This window comes from Cnephaeus nilssonii, assembly GCF_951640355.1.
Source record: "Cnephaeus nilssonii genome assembly, chromosome: 23".
Classification (NCBI taxonomy): Eukaryota; Metazoa; Chordata; class Mammalia; order Chiroptera; family Vespertilionidae; genus Cnephaeus; species Cnephaeus nilssonii.
In genome coordinates, this window is record NC_137094.1 from 10,378,965 (window position 1) to 10,391,752 (window position 12,788).

At 45.3% G+C, this 12,788-nt stretch overlaps 1 protein-coding gene across 10 annotated transcripts in view; it reads right to left on the bottom strand.

The window, feature by feature from the left end:
* Window positions 1–12,788, bottom strand: part of ESRRG (estrogen related receptor gamma) — a 429,120-nt gene that overhangs the window by 375,283 nt on the left and 41,049 nt on the right. Inside the window, exon 1 of one of the 10 annotated variants that reach the window (XM_079763436.1) lies at window positions 1,683–2,006. The exons of 8 other annotated variants lie outside the window; for them this stretch is intronic. The gene's annotated coding sequence lies outside the window, so the exon portion shown is untranslated. Of the gene's footprint in view, window positions 1–1,682; window positions 2,007–12,788 lie in introns of those variants that run through there. One more of the 10 variants, XM_079763444.1, reaches the window with a different exon arrangement.

Consider the following 12,788-nt stretch of genomic DNA (forward strand, 5'->3'; position numbering starts at 1 on the left):
ATCCATTCCCAATGGGGAAGAGAAGCAAAGGCAATATTCAATCTGATGCATCATTCTAGCAAAATGTACACTAGGTTTGCCTCTAAAAGATCTCCTAATTTTCCTGCCATTTACCTCTCAAAATATTTAAAGAAATGGAATCAGCAGTGATTGCATATTAATTACATGTAGACCAGTAAGATCAATCAGGAGGGTACAGGGGAGGAGGGTGCATGAGCAGCTCTGGGGATCACTCTTGCCATCCGCACCCAAGTGGTGTCCAGGAGGGGTTTCCCAGAGCCTCAGTAACTTCCACTTCTGTTAGGACAAGTCTAGCCTTAAAAATAAAAGGCCAATAGGGTAAGGTCAACTTTGAATAATTGTGGCCAAAAATAAATATATTTTTAAAAATCCTAAATAACATCTGTCTAGGGCTTTTGGTTCTAATTGCAGGGGTAAATCAATATTATATACGGGCAAAGTATATGCACAAGAAAGTGAACTCCACTGTTTGTGGTCAAGGCCAGTGAGAAAGCAAAGAATGTCCACAGCTCATTGAAAACTCCTTTCAGTCATTTTTTCAAGTGCCAATGCTTTTCCACCGCCTGCTAAGGATGTTCACCAGTAAGACAGTGGCCTCTACAAGCTTGACCCCTTACCCTTGCCCACACTCTTATGAAAAAAGGTTCCAATGCAGAAACCCAAAATCAGGGCATTTGATGGGATAAATAAGAGAAAACAACTAAAGTCACATGTCCTGAAAAATATTAGATGAATGTTCATTATGCTAATCATTTGTCATGCACACCTGAGGAGACGTTTTTATTGATTTTTAGAGAGAGAGGAAGAAAGAGAGAGAAGCATTGATGTGTGAGAGAAATATTTATCAGTTGCTGACCCTATAAGCCTGTACCCTGGATTGAACCCATGACCTAGGTATGTTCCTTGACTGGGAATGGAACCTGCAAAATTTTGGTGTATGGGATAATGCTCCAACCAACTGAGCCACCCAGCCAGGGCTACACTGATCACTTGTAAGAGAGAGGACCATACCAAAGTCTTCAGCGAGCCCCATCCTAGAAAACCACTAATACAATGTTACGTGGTTACAGAACTATTAAACTCATAGCCATGGTAGGTCATTTTCATTCTGATTTTCTATTCTCCCTTTCACATATTATTCCTACCTGGAATAATACATGGCCTAAAATGAGAGAAGAAACCACTGAAAAAGGAAAATTCCTGCTAAACAATAAAAAGTGAAAGTCCAGCCCAGAGCAACCTTTGCCTCCTACCCTCCCTGTGGTCAGCCGTGCATGGTGACCAAGCACCTGCCTTCCATTCCCGACCTCTCCTCTCTTCGTGGCTTGCTGAGCCCCATGGGACTTGCAGCAACTCGTGACTCAATTCCCACCTGAGTTGGAGGCACGGACAGAGCCCTGACCTGTGGCTGGTGAGACAGCCACCCCTGTACCTGCTGACTACACCCCCTCCCGGATCCAGCCCATGGGCCCAAGGAAGTGACAGAACACCTTCCCCTTTAAAGCAAAGAAAGATGCCGAAATGCTTCGTTTCCATGAAATTCAGCAGAGAATGAGAACCAAATCGGCCCTTCTTATTGGACTTGCAAATGGTAAGAGTGTTAAAGACATTATTCCATGCTAATTAAGGCGCCTGTAAAACATACACGTAAGGCTACTCACTTCTTCCCAGAGTGATGGGTTCAGGGAAGACCAGGCTCCAACAGAGAAGTGATTAAACAGCACTTCTGCCCCGAGTTTGGCCGAAATGGTGCAATGTTTTACATGCGCTAACACATGTGACTATCCACTTGGGGGGGGGGGTCTGATTTGGAGTGCTATTAATGTGTAGCCTTTTCTAGCAAATCTGCCTAAGGGATTAGTAACCCCCCAAAAGTTCAGTTGAATATTAACTGCATTAACTTTGCTGGCTGCAACGTCCCGCTACCCACAAACAGCCTATGGTGCCTGAGGGGTGACTTGCTTAACCCACAACATTCCACACAGAGCCCCACTGCTGGGAAATCGTTCCCGTAAAGGGGGAGCCCTTCCTGCCAACCCTGGCTGAGACTCCCCAAAAAAGAACCCAGTCTAGGGTATTCGTGGCTTTACCCCACTGCCACAATATCTCTGACCAGGAAACACCCTTTACTTTTCTAAATTTTACTCTTAACCAAGTCCCCCAAGGTGATTGGAAAAGATGTGTCCTATAAGGTAAGACGTTCAAATGATCTATGTAAATTAAAACTAACGGTTACTCACCACAAAGGTCACATGTTTACCCCATTCCCAAAACATGTTGTCCCCAAGATCAACTTCCTATTGACTATAATAATTGTGGGGAAAAATCACAGAGAACAATTTTATTACTATTCCAGTATCCCCCCAAAAGAGCCAATAAACCTTGAACCCATACGATAAACAGAAGAAAGGGGGACCAATCTTCTGCCCAACGACAGCACAATCTAGAGGAGATGAGCTCCCCTAAGCCCCCAGAGACCTCCCTCTCTCCTACTCTAGTTCTTCTTTATATGCATTCGTCAGCCCTTCCAAGCCACCCTTACAAAGGAAATCAGTGTAATTAGAAAGCAAGTTAAATCTTAGGGCTTGCAACATTTTTTTTTTCTCATAATGCTGTACACTTAATTGTTCCTGCCAGTTAGCAACCCAATTATGTTGTCCAGAAATGGAGACAAACAGTACATTTTAGTATTTAAACAGGAATGGAAACTGTAAGCAGAGAGCCGCAAACCACACCATTGTGCTGGAATTAAAGCTATATGTGAGAAGAAAAAGTTTCACTCCCACCAATCACCAACCCACCCTGCAGAAAAATAAAAAAGTTACCCACAGATCAGAAGGGAGGTGGAACAGGAGAGGCAGAGCTTGGTTTCCTAGTTTGGGATGAGATTTTGTCAAAACCCAGACATAAAAATATAACATGTTAACGCAGACAGATAACAATATGGTACAACACCCTTTAAAGATGATCAACTGGAGGGACTGAACCAGGAAACTGAACAGGCCTCTTGGCAACTGGTTGTATCTCCAAAATTTACTCAACAGGGAGGTTCAGGTAAGAGAAGCACCAAACTGCTCCCAAACCGACCGACTTCAACAACAGATCCTGCCCGTTGTCATGAAGTTAATTTTCTAATTCATTGCCCAACACATTCTATAAAGTTCAAGCCAATGACTGGGCTTTTTGTCCATTCAATTTTTCTCTCTGGAGCACTCGGCTAGACCACACTTGGCTTTAACTACTGCCAGACCAATTCATTAAGAAAAAAGGGGATGGTCTTGAGCCAGAATATTTATACACTTGACTCAGAAACAATCTATTCTAAGGGACATTTTCCCCAGCTAAATGCACTACAGGGCTTTCCTATTCATAAAATTCATTCGCTGGTCTGTAAGTCCCTTAAGTGAGGAGAGAGAGAGAGAGAGAGAGAGAGAGAGAGAGAGAGAGAGAGAGAGAGAGAGAGAGAGAGACAGATACAACAAAGGAAAATTCACACTGCCCCAAAAGAGAGAAAATGCCCAAGGCACGGCATGGTTTTAGGCTACTTAGAAAGCAATGAAACTTCTCTTTCTTCCATTCACTCTGATTACACAACTAATATTTACACAGCTTAGGCCTTCTTGTAACCCAAGGGATAGGCATTACCCAAGCAAAGAAGAAAGAACAACCAATACTCAGTATCCTTGCCACCCCAGCTCCAGCCCCCAGATTCCACCCTTTATCTAGGATGCTGCTTAGGTTGTTGTTAAAGAGACAAGAATATGGTCCAGAACCCCACAAAGACACATGTGCGCATGCACATGCATGCACTATGCACACACAAGGACCATACACGGCTTCATATCTACATGTGTGTTATCTGGGTGACCAGAGCACAGGTCTTCTCCTTCCCCTCCCTCTTCTCTATGGCCACTGACAGCACCCCTTTTCCCAATCAGACTTCTCACACACATGCCACAAATCACAAGTAGGACCTCACACTGAGCTATACAGAGGATAAACACATCACCATGACCAGAAAACCAACCATTTGCCTGAGGACCCCAAGCAAAGAATTATTAATGACAAGTCTGCATACCTGAGAGACACCACAGTGTGAACTGAAGGCCACTGGCAGGTCCAGAGATCTGAGTTCTGCTGTTAAACTAAGCTGTGTGATCTTGGGCAAACTGCTTAGCCTTTCTGATCTTTAGCTTTACCATTTAAAAAAGGATGGGTTAGACTAGCTAATCTCTGAGCTACCTTCCAATTCTAAGATCTTCATTTTATTTTCTGTGCTCATTGAAGATCAATGGACTAGAAGGGTCTGGCTGAATATTCATCAAAGATACTCCAGAGCTGGTTTGTCCAATATGGTAGCCACCGCCCATATGCAGCTATTGGACCCTGAAATGTGACTAGCCCAGATTTCAAAGGCTTAGTGTCCAAAAAATGCAAAGTAGCTCATTAATAATTATTATATTGTTTACATATCAAAATAGTAATATTTAGGATATACTGTGTTATATAAAATGCATTATTAAAATTAAATTTACCTATTTCTTTTTACTTTTTTAAGTGGCTATTAGAACATAAATTAAAAACCTGACTCACATTATATTTCTGTTGGACAGCAATGTTCTCTCTATAGGAGAGTTAGACATGGAGGCCAAATTGGGTCCACTGCCTATTTTTATATACTCCAAAAGGCAAAAAGAGTTTTTTACATTTTCAAAGGGTTCTTTTATAAAAAGAGAGAGACTGTGTGTACAGAGACCACGTGTGGCCAGCAAAGGCTAAATTATTTACCATCTTGCCCCTGTAGAAAAAGTCTGCAGACCCTCCCTTGTGCCTCTTTGCAGGGTGTGGGTCTTGAATGCAGGGCTAGAAAATTAGGCGTGGAGAAATTCCCCCATCCATCTCCATAATCCTGCCATTGTCCTAAGCGCTGGTGGAGAGGATAGGAGGAGAATTCCAGAAGGAGAGGAAGGGATAGCGCAGTTCAGTGCTGATTTTCCCAGGCTAACCACAGCAGCAAAGACTACATAAACTACTAGCTCACAAATTCCAGTTTCCCGCTTAGGAGAACAAGAAGAGCCTGGCCGGTGTGGCTCAGTGGTTGAGTGTCAACCTATGAACCAGGAGGTCATGGTTCAATTCCTGGTCAGGGCACATGCCTGGGTTGCAAGCTCGATCCCTTGTGTGGGGCATGCAGGAGGCAACTGATCAATGACTCTCTGATCATTGATATTTCTCTCTCTCTCTCTCTCTCTCTCTCTCTCTCTCTCTCTCTCCCTCCCTCCCTCCCTCCCTCCCTCCCTCCCTCTCCATTCCTCTCTGAAGTCAATAAAAATATATTATTAAAAGAGAGAGAGAGAGAGAGAATAAGAATGAACAGCCTGGAGGGACATATGACAACTTTAACCAAAAATTGTAGCTTGGGGTGGGGTGACACATTCAGTATGACCAACTATGTGCCCACAACTGAAGGGCTCCCAAATTTGAGATTTTTCCACATGCCACAGTGCAAAAATAGGACAGTCCTGGGAAGACCAGGTCACTTTAAATCTGAAAGGTAGAAGCTGTGCTGCTATAGTATACAAAGGATGCAATGCTAATCGCATTTTTTCCAATAGGAAATTTGCCTTCTTTAATAAAGCTGCATGTTGAATTTGTGCCCTTTCTACTTTTATTACCTTTTAGTTATTGGAAATTAAATTTTCAGTAAGTTCTGCATTGACCATTCAGTTCTTTCATTTTGTGATCTTGGATCAAATCCCTTAACTGCTCAGGGCCTCACTTTTTCTTCTATCAGCTACCCTGAGTAGTCAGTGCATTCTTCCCAGGGACTTCTGTTGGAGGACCAAACAGGGACTGTAAGAATCTGGAGGGGTGCCAAGTTGGCGTGGCTCAGTGGTTGAGCTTCAACCTATGAACCAGGAGGTCACAGTTTGTTTCCCGCTCAGGCACATACCCAGTCTGCAGGCTCAATCCCCAGTAGGGGGCATGCCAGAGGCAGCTCATCAATGATTCTCTCTCATAATTGATGTTTCTATCTCTCTCTCCCTCTTTCTTCCTCTCTGAAATCAATAAAAATATTTTTTTAAAAAAGAAGAAGAAGAAACTGGAGGGACATGAGGAGTCTCAACTAATGATTCATGCTCAATCTGGGATGACGTTGACAAAACTCTCAATAGGATGGATTTTGAGAAAGTGTTTAAAACTGTTCAACTCTAGAATTGCTTGAACTGGAGACAAAATAGAACCCAACAAGACCCAATTTCCCAAGAAAAGGGTATATCGGCGAATCCGCAAGCCCAGAGAAGTTGTATATCCCATTTACCTTAACCCACATGGTGACATCTGATTGTCATTTGTTTCCATTATGTGGGAGGTGACTGTTTTGAAAACCAAGGATGGAATGATTGTACATGTCACTTTCACAAACAACCAAACTTTGGAATGGAATTCCCCTTCTCCCAAAGGACAGGGAGATGCCCCCCAATGTCTGGGAGGAGATGGTGTCCTCCGTTGCATATTCAACGCACGCTATGCTTCATCCACGGATGCTCTATTGTGCAATAACTGGTCCCCATTGTCACATGCACAATTGGGCTGCTCCATGTACGAGTAAAACCTCTTCAGCAGCTATCACCATGGCTAGCCTGAGGCACAGACGGCCCCCTGTGGCCACCTGCCTGCAGCAACCCGTGACTAAGGCATACGGGGGGGGGGGGGGGGTGTGCATCTATAATCCTTTATTTTTGTTAGAAATGCCCCCACAAAACCTCATTATTGATGGCTGAGTGTTGAGTCAAGTCCCCAGTGAGGACTCTGCCTGGGTACAGCCTGTTGAGGAAGGGAAGTGGTCGAGGCTCAGGACAGAGAGGAAGCTGGGAAGGCAAGAACTCCTGCTGGTCCCAGCCCCTCCCCACAGAGGCAGCTGGCCTCCTCCCTGCAGGCCTGTCCCTTGCCCCAGACATTACCCACTCTAACCCCCAAGTCCTGGGGGCCATTCGTCACCACCTGAGCTACCCACAGAGTCCTCCCAGCCCTGTGAGCTCAGCCTGGGTACAGTTTGGATGTCCCCAGAATACTGGAGACATTCCGAGGCTCCCACATGACTGAAATTCTCCCTTTTCAACTCAGAATCCCTTTCATGTCAAAGTCAAACTTTGGATTTCTTTTTCTTGTTATTGTTTCGACACACGCCTTTTTGAAATTTCTTTGTTCCCCTTGGTCTGTGGCAAACTCTGCCGCTCCCGACTCTGAAGTTCAGATCGGCCTGGGTGGGGGGGGGGGACTTTTCCCCCCATTCAGCGGAGTCCTATGAACCACGGGATCTGGCACTCAGAAGTAAGCGGCATGCTGGCCACAGAACAATGACACACATTGTTCTGTCCTCCGGGGTATTGACACTTGAACCACAGGGACCTGGAATCCCTGCTTCCCCTGAGACAAAAGCCAACTTTCTCCCATGAAACCTTTTTAATCCAGACCCACAGAGGTGGGGGAAAGCCAGAGGCATGCGGGCAAGGTGAGTGGGCCTCAGCACGCTTCCTCCTCCAGCGTGCTGCTCACAGCTAGGCGAGGACAAGCAGGAAGCAGGCTGCAGGGTGCACTGTGTCACAGGCATGTGCCTGGCGCTCCTCAATTCTTTTAACACAAAGGAGTCGTCATTGTCTAGCAAATCAGGATGGGATATTGCACCACAAATTAGAGGGTCCAGAATGAGGATTTTCTGTGTCATCTGGAAAACAACACCTTCTGCCCAGCAGGTGTGGCTCAGTGGTTGAGCATCGACCTTACGAACCAGAAGGTCACGGTTCGATTCCTGGTCATGGCACATGCCCAGGTTGCGGGCTCGATCCCCAGTGTAGGGCATGCAGTAGGCAGTCGATTGATGTTTCTGTTTCTCTCCCTTCCTCTCTGTCTAAAATCAACAAAAGCAAATATATTTTTTTTAAGTGTAAGAAATTGGAAGTTGAGGAATGAGGCCAAAGTTACTATGTCAACCTAGGTGCAGGCCTGCATTTTCCGTAAATTACAGACAGTTTCCTCCACAAGGCCAGCCCCTACAAACATCTCTGGCCCCCGAAGTGAGATATATCTAGAAAAAAAATCACCAGGCCCTGCAGTATTTAGCAGGATGTTTAGGTTTTAACACAAAAGTCCAAAACTCGATTGCAGGGAAAGCTCCAGTGAGTCTCTGGAACAATTAGGAGCAGGAGGCAGAGCTCTGCTGTTCCCAAGAAACCCTTAGGTGCTTCTCAGAGTGTGAAGACCCAGGACTCGCCCAGCAGGCGTGGCTCAGTGGTTGAGCATCTACCAATGAACCAGGAGGTCACGGCTCGATTCCCAGTCAAGGCACATGCCCAGGTTGTGGGCTCAATCCCCAGTGTGGGGCATGCAGGAGGCAGCCAATCAATGATTCTCTCTCATCATTGATGTTTCTATCTCTCTCTCTCTCTCTCTCTCGCCCTTTCTCTCTGAAATTAATAGAAATATAAAAATAAATAAAAATAAAGACCGGGGATTCGCTCCCCTGTTGGCCCCCTTCACATCTGTGCCTCTGGCCCAAGGCTGGACCCCCTACCTTGCTCTTGTCTTGCTCCCCACTGTCACTCTGCAGCTGTGAGCTACGAGCACCCTTTCTTGGAATCCCAGCTGGAAACCAGACCACCGGAGAAGCAGCTCTGCTCCCAGGTCCAAGGAAGCCCTTCTGCTGCTTGCCTGGGGCCACAGGCTGACTGCCTCTGTAGACGTGGGTATTGACCAATGTCTCAGGGAGCCTGACTCCCTCATGACAAATATGTCTCCCTTTTATGTCCAGTCTCCTGAGATACCCCCCTAATACCCAGATAGGGGAGAGGTTTCACATCCCCCCCCCCACCCCTTCATAAAGACTATTTTCACTGCTCCAAAAGGTTTATATGTCTTCTGCTGCAACTAAATCTGTTACAGGTTCCCTTTCAAAGCACACACAGGCTTTCGCCCTATCAATCTGTCCTCGATGCCCCAAACTTCTGATGAGCTCTCAAATTGTTTGTACGTTGGTATGTTCTGTTCTCCCACCATTCATGGAAGTGGCTGTGATTTGAAGGATGTTTTCCTAACACAGTTTCAATGCCTCCTGGATGGTAGAGTTTTGTAACCAGTCAAGGAGTGATCAACATGACCCCATCTACTCTGTTTTAATCTTTGTAGGCTAGGTACCATGGAAACATGTGGAAATAAAGATAAATACACACAAGCAAGAGAGGAAGATGAAGGGGGGAGAGGGAGAGAGAGGGAGAGAGAGGGAGAAAGAGGGAGAGAGAGGGAGAGGGAGAGGGAGAGGGAGAGGGAGAGAAAAGAGGAAGAGGAAGTGGAAGAAGAGGAGGAAGAGGAGGAGGAGGAGGAGGAGAAGGAGGAGGAGGAGGAGGAGGAGGAGGAAGGGAGAAGGCAAGAACCATGAGCTTCATTTTAATGAGGCAATATCTCCCAGAGCATAGTTAATTGCCCCATGTTTTTGGCTCTGTTTCATAAGAATGGTGAAACTATATCTTTTTTTTTAAATTTCGGACTGGTGATCTTTCAAAATGGGTCATATGAGACTTCCGGTCAAGATGGTGGCATAGGAAAAAACTGGGTCATCCAGGAGGCAATGGAATCGATTTTTGGACAAGACGTGGATAAGCAAGTCACGAGGCTGGTGAGCTCCAGGCCTGCCTCTTCAGCAGCGTGGCGGAGAAAGTTCTTAATCGCTGCTTGTCTCCTGTCCAGTCCGATGGAGAAGGAAGAGAGGCTGCCTCTGTCCTCCTGACACGTCTAACACAGAGAAGCAAATGCCCCTTTTCTTCCTTCTGTCTGCCCTGGACTTGGAATTGTCTGCTACTGTTCGCATCTTCTGTCTTGCTACTTTGGGATTTAATACTATTGTAAAGTTGTTGCTTTAGTTAAATGTTTAAGGCAATACGTTAGAAATTTTAAAAAAATTTTAATGATGAGTTTAAGTTTGGGAATATTTCAGGATTTTTCTATCAACAATTAAACTTTTCCTGTCCTGTGAAATATCTTCATGATTCTAATACACCTTTAACCTTCAAAACAAACAAACAAACAACAAAAAACCCTGAGATGGTTTGTTTTGTTATGCAAAAATTGTGAATTAGGAAGCTTGGGGGATTTGTCCAAGATAACACTCTATCAGCAGGCATTTGGGTTGAGATTCAAACCATCCTAATTTGACTCCAAACCCTACTCCCTCTACTTCTGCTAGGTACACAGGGGTACTCAATAGATGCTGTTGGCTCTACTCCACTCAACCCAAAGAGAGGCTCTTAGAAATCTGCTAGGCTTGAAGGAAAGACAATGCCAGATCAATGACTTCAACATGGACCATGCTGAGTTTTATTTGTAGCTTCCGGCAAAACCCTGCATTGCTCTCTAGCATTTCCAGTTACTCCCTTCCACACAGGGCACCCTCCACAGTAAAAGAGCCTCCTCTGTAAGCTCATGCCCTCCCCCTCATGCTCTGCGCTGAGTGGGTACTCAGTAAAAGCATTAAAAATATTCTCGTTTTTATAAAAAAAAAAAAAAGAAAGAAAGAAATCACAGAGACCCAGGATCTCTAGTTGAGAGGCTCCATCGTCAGAAACACTGAAAAAAGAACAGAGCTGACACCACAGTTGGTGAAAGTAACAGCTTACAAGCCATGCCAAAAGCCCTTTTCCCTCATCTAATCCCCCCATCACTCTTCTGACACAAGACAGCAATGTCATTAAATCCTTTAAACATTCATCGCAAGTCGGAATAAAGGTAGTGCATTTTAAGAGCTGAAAGAATGTCTATAGACACACTCACACACGAAAGCTCACATACATCCATATGTTACCCACTACATAATTGTTAAAGGAATAGGCTCAGGAGAGACTTAAAATAGTCATTTCATCTCATTGATCCCGTGTGTGACAGTCAAGAATCTAGCTAAGTCCAGCTTAGATTTGAGAAGCCAGTTTTCCATCTTTGGATTCTCCGGAAAAGTTAGTTTCCACAACAAGCCCTGTCTATAGAGTCTTTGTTTATTGTTTCTACCCTGCTTGCTCCCTGGAACAGTAAGTGGTCAACCGGCATCTGACTGTCACCCAAGCAGCTGGCAGACTCAAGTGTCACAGCTAAAGCCCACACCTGCTGAGTTCCCCATAGAATCTCCACTTTAATTAGAATGAGATATTGGTCTGTGAGGATGTGTTCTAATTTTACTTCTTATTTTAAAGCTTGCGTTGGCATGCAATGGCCTTTTTACATGCTTTTGCAAGGAATACTGATGCTTGCCCTAAGAAAGCGTTAGGATTCTATTCGAAGTAATGCACCCAGTGAGTTGTTAACTGACGTTTCAGGATCTGCAATCAGTGGGTCCTGGGGTACAGCTCTGCCATTCAACCATGATGCCGTCACCATTCGGATGCTCCCCAATAGCATTCCAGTTGAAAGAAGACATCCCTTCACTAACCAGGTGGGCTCCTTCTCACACAGATATGTATTTCCGCTTTGATAAATGTAGAATCACGTACATTATGGGTGGCTCTCTCTATTTGTTTCCCATGAATCACTCAGCTATACAGTATGCTGAATGACACATAAATATAGAAATTATGGAAATAGAAAAAGCCTTTTATCCAGTGCAGATCCGGAGTTGTTAAAATGAGTGGCTGAAATTTCTCTCTAGGGTGTCATTTAAAATCTAACCTTGTCCCAAATAACAAGTGACCACAAATTTCTTTGACTCCCAAGAAGGGAGAACTCTGCCATGTGACGCAGGCAGCAGAGTTCACAGAGGGGCTGGAGGCGTTCACCCCAGAAGGCAGGAAAGAAAGAATTCCCACGCATGCACGCACCTACAGACAGACATACGAATGAACATGCCCACGCAAGTAAACACATGCATGCACACAAGTACACATACAAATGAACAAATGCACACACGGGGCACACACACATGAATGCACATGGGTGAAATTTACACATGTGAACACACGTGTGACCGCACATGCGCATATGCATGAACACACTTGCACACACAGGCACATTGTTGGCATCCAACAGAAGTAAATAATACACAAACAGGGGGACTCGCCACCCCCAGGCCCCTCTTCCCTTGCCACCACAAGCCCATTCTAAAAGGCACACATACAGTATTGGTGCAGGTGTTGGTAAACAAGTAAGTTTAGAGATGTTTCTAATTATAAGCTGTCATAGCTAAAATTAGAAATCCAATCTGTGTGCGTTTTTTTAACTGTCCAAAGGGGCTTATTTAAATGAGAGCAGCCAGAAGGCCTCGACTTGGCAGGAGCTATGGCTGTGACAGCCGGGAGGTGCGGCTCACCAGCTTTCCCTCTGCACCGTGAGGTGTGCATCCCATTCCTAGCAAAAAGCCCCACCTTCGCCGAAACTGGTTTGGCTCAGTGGATAGAGCGTCGGCCTGCGGCCTGAAGTGTCCCAGGTTTGATTCCAGTCAAGGGCATGTACATTGGTTGCGGGCACATCCCCGGTAGGGGGTGTGCAGGAGGCAGCTGGTCGATGTTTCTCTCTCATCGATGTTTCTAGCTTTCTGTTCCTCTCCCTTCCTCTCTGTAAAAAATCAATAAAATATATTTTTTTAAAAAAAGCCCCGCCTTCATTCTCTGCGACGGAAGGGTACCACCTTCGCTAGACAGGATGTCCATCAGCCCATTACTCCGCGCCTGACAGCCCCCCTGCCATCCTCAAAAGTGCCCTCTCCCCCTGCTCCATGCCTCAGTGCTTGA